This window comes from Carassius carassius, chromosome 48 (genome assembly GCF_963082965.1).
Source record: "Carassius carassius chromosome 48, fCarCar2.1, whole genome shotgun sequence".
Lineage (NCBI taxonomy): Eukaryota > Metazoa > Chordata > Actinopteri > Cypriniformes > Cyprinidae > Carassius > Carassius carassius.
This window is the reverse complement of record NC_081802.1, coordinates 16,725,749-16,736,378: the sequence shown is the minus strand read 5'-3', so window position 1 is coordinate 16,736,378 and position 10,630 is coordinate 16,725,749.

The following is a 10,630-nucleotide window of genomic DNA, read 5'->3' as shown; positions in this document are numbered from 1 at the left end:
GTTGCAGTTCCAGGAATTGTGACTGTCTCAGCGTTTTCTGCAGTGTGCAAGCCGGCACAGTTGCCCGCTTGCCTGCACACAAAAGCCGTTATCACGGCTACCCAGATATTTCCCGAAAAGAATGTTATTTCTGGTGTTCCGGCCACGGCCGATGGTGCTTTAAATGTAGTGACGATGCCCACTCCTCAGTGACCATCTCCACATATAAGCACAGCCCTGCACACAGGGCTCGCGCCCATAAGATCGACTCAGGTCGGTCGCGCGCGCTACATAGTAAACGTGCCCACTCCTCAGTGCCCACAAACACTATGTCACACACGGCGCGCGGTTTCTGTAAAAACTAAACCCGTGCACGTACGCTCTGCCCAGGCAGACAGCGAGTCGAAAGCAGTAAATGTGCACGCTTACAGCCCACAGTTACTCGCAGACATCACGAGTCCCACAGGACCCGCTCAGCCCTCCCTCAATCGGTTAAGCACCATGGCGAGGTCGAGGATGAGCGATCTGCCCGCTGTGATCAGCGCGCCCCCCTGCTCAAATGCCACAGGCATAACGCCCATGGTACAGCACATCGAAGCGCCGCCGTTGCCCAGTCAACAGAGCGCGCTTCGCATCCAGCCCTTAGCCATTCATGCAGATGCATGGTCAGTGCTTCCAGGGGTTTCGGATTGGGTGCTAGGCATTATAAAGACAGGCTACTCGCTACAGTTTTTTTTGACGCCCTCAAGCATCTGTCGTTCAAGACAGTGTTCTTGTTGGCTCTCGCTTCAGTGAAGCGTATGGGTGACCTGCACGTGCTCTCGGTGAGCCCGTCGTGCTTGGAGTTTGGGCCTAATGACTCAAGGGTCATACTAAAACCTAGGCACGGTTATGTACCGAAATCCCTCAACACGCCGTTTCAGGCTCAGGTTATTGCCCTGTCTGCCCTGTCGGTGTCAGGAGAGGATGGAGACTCGAGTCTTCTTTGCCCTGTTAGGGCTTTAAGAGCTTATGTGTCTTGCTCCGCTGTCTTTAGACGGACTGAGCAGCTGTTTGTCTCGTTCAGTGGACGTTCCAAAGGAATGGCTGTTTCGAGACAGAGCCTATCCAGATGGATAGTTGACGCCATAGCGTTAGCTTATGCTTCCAGGGGCCTTCAGTGCCCACTGGGCGTCAGAACACACTCCACAAGAGGCGTCGCCTCATCGTGGGCGTGGTCTACTGGGATCTCCTTGCAGGATAGATGTATAGCGGCAGGTTGGGCCTCGCCGTCTACATTTATCAGGTTTTATAACCTGGAGGTTCCCGCCTTGCAAGCAAGGTTGCTGTCGGTATAGTCGAATCAGGGCCCTGATTGGAACTCTGAGATCGCGAGCGTTATGCGCTGCCGACTGTTATATGGGCAGTATTGCGTAAGACCCGCATTACCACATTGGTCAGGCCTTGCCTCGACTGTGTGATGTCATATTCCCGCGTCTACGGGGTGTATCAGGGGGTGCCCAAACTTGGTCCTGGAGGGCCGGTGTCCTCTGTAACCGGTGTAGTCTGCGTTGTTCTTTTTCATGAAATGACCAGATGGACATCAGATGACGGCTCAACTTTTCCTTTAATCTCTTTGATAAGACACAATATTATTTTTAGACTGTGGGAATTTGCCCTCTTTCGTTTCTCTCCCATGCAGAGAAAGTGCAGAAAGGCAAAGAGAGAAATAAAACATTCAAACAATGAAATGAAATGTATTTGACATTGGTAACAAAACAGCATACCTGATAAGACACAATATTATTTTTCGACTGTGAATTCGCCCTCTTTCGTTTCTGTAACATGAATGTAGAGTGCAATGAAATTAGCACATGCTTAGAGTTCACATCGGACAGAAAAGTGATCAAACTTGATGAAAATATGAAAATAATCAAATATACATGAATAATAATATCCCATATATGATGTACTTGACAAACGTATTTAAAAATAAAAAGATGTAATTGGATTCATTAGAGCTCATTAGAAACCCACCTCTCCCATGTAGAAACAGTGCAGAAAGGGAAGAGGAGGTGCAAAGACAGGAAATTAAGAACAACATTGCAGTTTTGTGTAATTATACATATGAACAATACTTTCTATAGCCGTTACACCTGCAGAGTTTAGTTCCAACTTGGCTAGAGCTTGAATAGCTGGTTCAGGTGTGTCTAATTGGGGCTGGAGCTCAACTCTTCAGGACACCGGCCCTCCAGGACCGAGTTTGGGCAACCCGGATGTTAACTAATAAATGTTAATTTAACTGCATTTCACCGTGTCCTCATTTGTTAAGCTTCATTTCTGACTGGAGAATTTTACATTTAGAATTTTAAAAAATCATAGCTTCACCAGAATGGTACAAAACTTTTATGGAACTTGGTATGTGAACACAAAAAGAAATTGAGGGCATGATTCAATGGTACAAAACTTTTATGGAACTTGGTATGTGAACACTAAAAGAAATTGAGGGCATGATTCAAAAAAGCTAAGTGGTCCCAAAAAAGTAGTCATACTCATGGTCTTGGGTCAAAAATGCCAATCATTGGAAAAAAATGGGAAATAAAAAAATAAAAAATACCAAAAAGGTTTTGTGTGTACAATCTACAAATCCCTTACAATGCAGAAGAAACCTGCATAGCAATGAAGGGGTGAAACTCCCAAGAGATTTAGAGTGCAAAATAAACACACCAACTCACACACGCACGTACACACACTTATACACACGCATACACACCTATTGCACTGGTGTGAATGTAACACTTCAACTATGTAAAATAAATTCAATAATTCAACTACAATGCAGTAAAAATAGTGGAGAGCAAAGAAAAGATAGATCCACTCACACACACTTACTTAGACACAGACACACACATACAAAATTATACATACTCAAATGAATTGGTATGGCTATAGCCATATAGCCAAAATTAGTGAAATAAGAGGTTAATATCAGATCAGAAACAGAAGGATTAAGCTTTCATAAAGCATTCCTGTTAATTTTTGTTAAATTTTTATAGAATTTTAATGTTTTGCGTAACAAAATGCTTTCTGTGATCATGTTTGAATTTAGTAATAATAATGCAAAAACCTACACTTCAGATCAACATTTAAAACAACAAAAAATATAAACCTTGACAAAAAGTCTCTTATTCTCTAGTCTTAGAGAATACCTTAATATACATTTAAATCCTCAACCTTATAAAAGTAAAAAATTATGTATAAAAACAACAAGGGAATTCACAAGCCTCTCTATAGGAATCTGGTGGTTACACCATGGAATTGTTCTCACCCGGAGGTGCTTTTCCACCTTACAAAAACTGGATTTTAAAGGCCTAGTCTATATTTTAATCTGAGCTACTGCATTAATTGAAGACATTAAAAAAACAATGGTACTATTTTCAATGGGGGGGGGGGGTATAATTATTTCATAAATATTAATTGGTACCATAAAATTCTCTCAAAATACAAAAGAAAAAAGATAAAAATATATTATTAAACACAAATAATATTAGTTTGATTTTACTGAAGAAGAAAAAAAAAGTTACATAACAGGTGTCCGGTCACTTATGCCTGCTACCATGAGTTTGATTCCCAAATGAGGAGGGCACAAGGGTTAATATGTCACAGCTTAGAGCCGGTCATGAAAAAATAACAATCATACACACTGTATTTCCTTATTACTCCACTTTTACCAAATAAAAGCACTGATACAGTAAGTCTTAGAATTAAGCAATATGTATAAATCCTTGTGAAAGACTTATTTCATTGAGTGGAAATTCCCAAATGGAAAATACTGTTCAGTTACGGAAGTTAAACTATAACACATGCATTAATAATACCTGGGAAAAAAAAGGAAAAGAAAAGCACTTATGTTTTACCTGGCAGGATAATTCCTGAGTAAAAGCTATGGTACTCACTTATGGTTTGGATGTAACATTACAAATGCTTAAAAATAGCTTTTGAAAAAAGACACCCTGCTTTCAGATTACAGGGTTCAATATAGATTCTGAAAGAGGATTTAGAAATCTGACATACATAAAGTACTCATAACTACTACTTCAACCTATGATAATAATTCTCATGCTATCAGAGAAGCTCAGCTCTTGACTTCCCCTCTGGTGCGTGTGGTCGGGGTTTCATCTAAAGCTCAGTGATGTTTCCGCTCACAGTAAGAGATGTTTGAATGATCACAGAATAGAAGATATTCATCTGGATCACACGATGAAGATCATCCAGCTTCAGATCTGTGAGTTTATCACATATTATATTGAATCAGTAAATGGGGTTTCTTTTTGTTTAATGTCTTAATAAATATGTATTTTCTTTCTCTCATAGATCTGTTCATGTGGTCTCAAGGCACAGAGAGTCTAACAAACACAGCAGTAACTTTAGGAGTCGATGTGATTATAATCTGTGATCTTGATATAGAAGAGATTTATTGGTTCAGACAGAAATCACCGGATCCTCCAGAGTTGATCTTACGCACTTTCAGTAGCAGAACTGAAGAAGCCTTATATGAAAACAGCATCTTTGAAGACAAATACTCAGTGAAAACTAACAGTAGTCTGTTCATCAGAAATATCACCGCTGATGAATTAGGAGTTTATTATTGTGTGAAAACTAGTGAACCACAAAAATTCAGCAACGGCACCAAAATCTACATCAGCGGTGAGTTACTTTCTCATTTCAGATGGATTTTCAATCCAACTGAAGAATTTTCATGTTGGAAATACTGTATATTTTTATAATATTGTTAAAGATGTAAACAGAGATTGGTCATTATAAACCATTTACAGTCTCAGTCCACAAGAATCAGACAGAATCAAATGCTGCTCCAGAACAGGAGACACCATGGAGAAACCTGACCATCACTTCTGTCCTGCTGAATGTGCTTCTGATCTTTGCAGTAGTAGGTGTGGACTTTTTTCTGTTACTACTTTCAGATTAAAATCCAATTGAATTAAATACAAGGAAACTCTTGATAAGGAAACCCTTATAGGTAACTGTTGTAGGTGAATTCTGTGATGTTTAATTCAGTACTCTTTCAGGTTTGGTGAAGTGCTGCCTTGACGCAAGCAGAAGATCTAAAAATACTTCAGAGAAAACTCAAAATACCACAGCAGCTCAATACACAAATGATCCACAGGCAAGATACTTCTTTCATAAATTAGCTTACTTTTAATTACTTTTAATGCATTGTCTACATTTTAACCATTGCATTCATAGGTTACTTAGTGATTTGATAGTAATATTTTAGTTGTTGCTAATCCAACTAAATCCTTTCAAATCCAAGTATATTAAATAAATAAAATGAAATGAATGTAAGAAACAGACTTTTAAAAACTTAGTACACACACCATCTGGGATATTCCATTTTGATTGTTCAGTCGCAACATTCTGTTCAAATATATATATTTTAAATAATTACTGTTAAACTATGTTTGATTGTTGTGCTAGTTTTACATCTCTCTCTTTCTTTTTTCCCACCTTTCAGTATGATACATATGGTACATTCTGTCTTACACACAGTATACGGCCATTCATTTACATGATCTTCTTCTTTCAGTATGCTGACATTGATTACTCGAAGCGCTCCAGAAGACACAGACCTCATCCAGTACCAGACCAGGACCAGACCACCTACTCTCTTCTGCAGCCAGTAAAAACTGTTTAAAAACATTACAAATGACATCTACATATACGTACATGTCTCTACAAAATGAAAATGTGTTAGTATTGTTCTTTTTCCAGTTTCCTCATTGTTTCTGCTTAGCCCAAAGAGTAACACCATACCCCTCTGTTGGATCAATCTACTAAATTAGTCTTATTTAAGTAAAGACTGAGTGAGTCTTGTTTAATCAACTAAATCAGTCTTTTTCGTGGGAATGGCATTTAATCTAAATATACAGAGGGGAAGATTCTAATATAATGTATTAGTAAGTATTATTATTATTATTATTATTATTATTATTATTATTATGCAGACCATTTAAAACAATTTTTTATTTATGTTCTCTGAGATGTTCATGCGAGCAATGAAAGTTTATGTAAACCATAGCAATGTGGTTTCTCTGTGTTACAGCCGCTTCTTACACTTGCAGTTTTGTGCTACTTCATGTTTTTCACATTTCACAGAAATTGTATATATATAGCAGGAGTTAAAACACATGATTAAAGCTTAATATATATAGTTTATTATTATTATTATTATTATTATTATTATTATTATTATTATCATTGGCTTGTATGTTATCTTTTAATAATCTGGTTCTTACGTATTAAAACTTGTATCGTCTGCACAGCTCTTTTTTGTGGTTAGCACAACTATGGTTTCATGTGAAAGAAATGTTCCACTGGTTTGGTCAGCTGATACATTTGCATGCATATAGACAAGTGAAGGTGGTTGAAAGTTTCCCTTTTGCTTGACAAAAAAGAAATTAATAATAATAATAATAATAATAATAATAATATAAACAAATTTACTTGTACCCATTTCATTAATTTGTCAGCGTTGCAAAATGACACTTAACTAATGATTTCAAGAAACTTCTGTGCTACTACAATTGAGATAAATGGGAACAAAGTATACAGTAGCATTGGGTTGCAACCCAAAAATGGACCATATATGTTTAAACAAACTTGTGAAAAACAATGATAAATGTAAATAATAAAATGGTAACCAAATGGACCATCTACCTAATTTGGATGGCAGAATAAGCTTCCCGTATATTTTATTGTTGACATCAAAGTCGTTGATTTTTTTTTTTTTCTAATCAGCATATGTAAAGTTAATCACTTGGCATATTGCTGGGCCTGTGCTGTGCTTGGTGATATTAATAAATGTCAATATCTAAATTTAAAGATTTTGGCACTGTGTTGGTACCCCACTTTTAAAAAGTAAACCAGCAGAGAACCACTGCACTACTATATATACAGTTATAAAAGCAAGCATCGTGCTTCATATGATAGTCACCTAATAATTGAGTCAGAACAGTTTCATTTCTCAAGTTAGCTTCACTTTAACTTTGTGTCACAGTATGACTCAAAAGAAGATTAGAAAGTCTTTAAATCAGTCTGTCTGAAAAAGCAACAAGAATGCAACTGAAACTGGGGGATATAAATTTGAATCTAGCAACTAAAGACAGGTGATCAAATTAGCATGAAAACAAATTATATATTCAGAAACCTAGATGACAACATAAAAATATATATTCATAAAATGTTTCACAAATGCAAAACAGAATTCACAGATGTACAACTCATGGAGTGTGAATGTGCAAATCGGCATTTGCGCGTGAATCGTCTTTGATTTGCGTATTTTTTTTAATTTTCTTGGCAGCGAGCTAATGCCACGCGGTCACACACTCTTTAGCCAATCAGATCAGAACCTGTGAATCAACCAATCAATACCTTCTGTAGGCGTATGAAGCATGTGTCCTTTCCGTGGATAACTGGATGTTACGTCATCAGCGTGAGACCACAGTTATGATGCAACAGAGGAATGTGCAGTTTATCATATTATTTCAGTTAACTAGTCTAGTAAAGCTGTATTAGTTTATTTTTGCATATTTACTTAAAACTTAGAAGTAAAATCGTAATTTAGACACACTCACTAACATGACCAGTTTAAAGGGATACTCCACCCCAAAATGAAAATTTTGTTATGAATCACTTACCCCCATGTTGTTCCACACCTGTAAAAAGCTTTGTTCGTCTTCAGAAAACAATTGAAGATATTTTGGATAAAAACTGGTAGGCTTGAGACTGTCCCATAGACTGCCAAATAAATAATAGTGTCAAGGTCCAGGAAGGTATGAAAAACATCGTCAGAATAGTCCATCTGCCATCAACAACTATTTAATAATTCCTCTCTTCTGTGTCTCTTCAAATCAGCGTAGCGCCCTTTTGGAAAATCTGAGCTGTGCGCAGATGGCATATGCTCTTTTGTATCAGCCTTGCCACAAGGATATACATTTTTTACATGTATTTACGTTTGTGGTTTCAAGTCAAGTCAAGTCAAGTCAACTTTATTTTTATAGCGCTTTAAACAAAATAGATTGCATCAAAGCAACTGAACAACATTCATTAGGAAAACAGTGTGTCAATAATGCAAAATGAGAGTTAAAGGCAGTTCATCATTGAATTCAGTGATGTCATCTCTGTTCAGTTTAAATAGTGTCTGCGCATTTATTTGCAATCAAGTCAACGATATCGCTGTAGATGAAGTGACCCCAACTAAGCAAGCCAGAGGCGACAGCGGCAAGGAACCGAAACTCCATCGGTGACAGAATGGGGAAAAAAACCTTGGGAGAAACCAGGCTCAGTTGGGGGGCCAGTTCTCCTCTGACCAGACGAAACCAGTAGTTCAATTCCAGGCTGCAGCATAGTCAGATTGTGCAGAAGAATCATCTGTTTCCTGTGATCTTGTCCTGGTGGTCCTCTGAGACAAGGTCTTTACAGGGATCTGTATCTGGGGCTCTTGTTGTCCTGGTCTCCTCTGTCTTGCAGGGCTGTAGAGGTCCTTTCTAGGTGCTGATCCACCATCTGGTCTGGATACGTACTGGATCCGGGTGACTGCAGTGACCCTCTGATCTGGACACAGACTGGATCTGGTGGCCACGGTGACCTCGGAACAAGAGAGAAACAGACTAATATTAGCGTAGATGCCATTCTTCTAATGATGTAGCAAGTACATCGGGTGTTATGGGAAGTGTTCCCGGTTCCGGTTTACCCAATTAATGCAGACTAAAAATCCTTTAACGGATTTGGATATTAAAATCATATTAGTATGTTATGTGTAAGCCAGGTTAAAGAGATGGGTCTTTAATCTAGATTTAAACTGCAAGAGTGTGTCTGCCTCCCGAACAATGTTAGGTAGGTTATTCCAGAGTTTAGGCGCCAAATAGGAAAAGGATCTGCCGCCCGCAGTTAATTTTGATATTCTAGTTATTATCAAATTGCCTGAGTTTTGAGCACGTAGCGGACGTAGAGGATTATAATGTAAAAGGAGCTCATTCAAATATTGAGGTGCTAAACCATTCAGGGCTTTATAAGTAATAAGCAATATTTTAAAATCTATACGATGTTTGATAGGGAGCCAGTGCAGTGTTGACAGGACCGAGATAATATGGTCATACTTCCTGGATCCAGTAAGAACCTTTGCTGCTGCATTTTGGTTTGTTTACTAAGCGTGCAGAACAACCACCCAATAAAGCATTACAATACTCTAACCTTGAGGTCCTAAATGCATGGATTAACATTTCTGCATTTGACATTGAGAGAATAGGCCGTAATTTAGATATATTTTTTAGATGGAAAAATGCAGTTTTACAAATGCTAGAAACGTGGCTTTCCAAGGAAGGATTGCGATCAAGTAGCACACCTAGGTTCCTAACAGATGACGAAGAATTGAAAGAGCAACCATCAAGTCTTAGACAGTGTTCTAGGTTATTACATGCAGAGTTTTTAGGTCCTATAATTAACACCTATGTTTTTTCAGAATTTAGCAGTAAGAAATTACTCGTCATCCAGTTTTTTATGCTGGATGCATTCCATAAGTTTTTCAAATTGGTGTGTTTCACCGGGCCGCAAAGAAATATAGAGCTGAGTATCATCAGCATAACAGTGAAAGCTAACACCATGTTTCCTGATGATATCTCCCAAGGGTAACATGTAAAGCGTGAAGAGTAGTGGCCCTAGTACTGAGCTTTAAGGTACTCCATACTGCACTTGTGATCGATATGATACATCTTCATTCACTGCTACAAACTGATGGCGGTCATATAAGTAAGATTTAAACCATGCTAATGCACTTCCATTAATGCCAATAAAGTGTTCAAATCTATGCAAAAGAATGTTGTGGTCAATTGTGTCAAACGCAGCACTAAGATCCAATAAAACTAATAGAGAGATACAACCATGATCAGATGATAAGAGCAGATCATTTGTAACTATAAGGAGAGCAGTTTCAGTACTATGATACGGTCAAAATCCTGACTGAAAATCCTCACGTATACCATTTTTCTCTAAGAAGGAATATAATTGTGAGGATACCACCTTTTCTAGTATCTTGGACAGAAAAGGGAGATTCGAGATTGGTCTATAATTAACTAGTTCTTTGGGGTCAAGTTGTGGTTTTTTGATGAGAGGCTTAATAACAGCCAGTTTGAAGGTTTTGGGGACATATCCTAATGACAATGAGGAATGAGCACCACCTGGAGAGCCGCAAAGAAACTTTACGTTTTTCACCTGTGGGCCGCGGGACCAAACAAGTTATCAATTGAAGACACCAGAATGACCACTTTTATCCATGAGACAGTTACAATACACCATCCCACCACTAGTGGCAGTAATGCCTCAGTTGTTTAACAAACGCTAATAAGCAGAAGAAGACACTCAGTCAACCGTAGCCTGAAGCAAAAGTTACGCCTGCTTCACCCATAGGTTTCACCCCTCATTTCCACTGCGACTCCGACGCGGTTACAGGAGCTGATCGCGGTCACTGTAGTCTATGCTTGTGTTTACACCAGATGTTCTGCGGGACTTTTCAAAAGCATCCCAGAAGTAGCTCTCCGCACCGCTTCGCTAAAGATAGGCGCCTAGTCTATTTCTGACGCACCCCGCGTCCAAACTG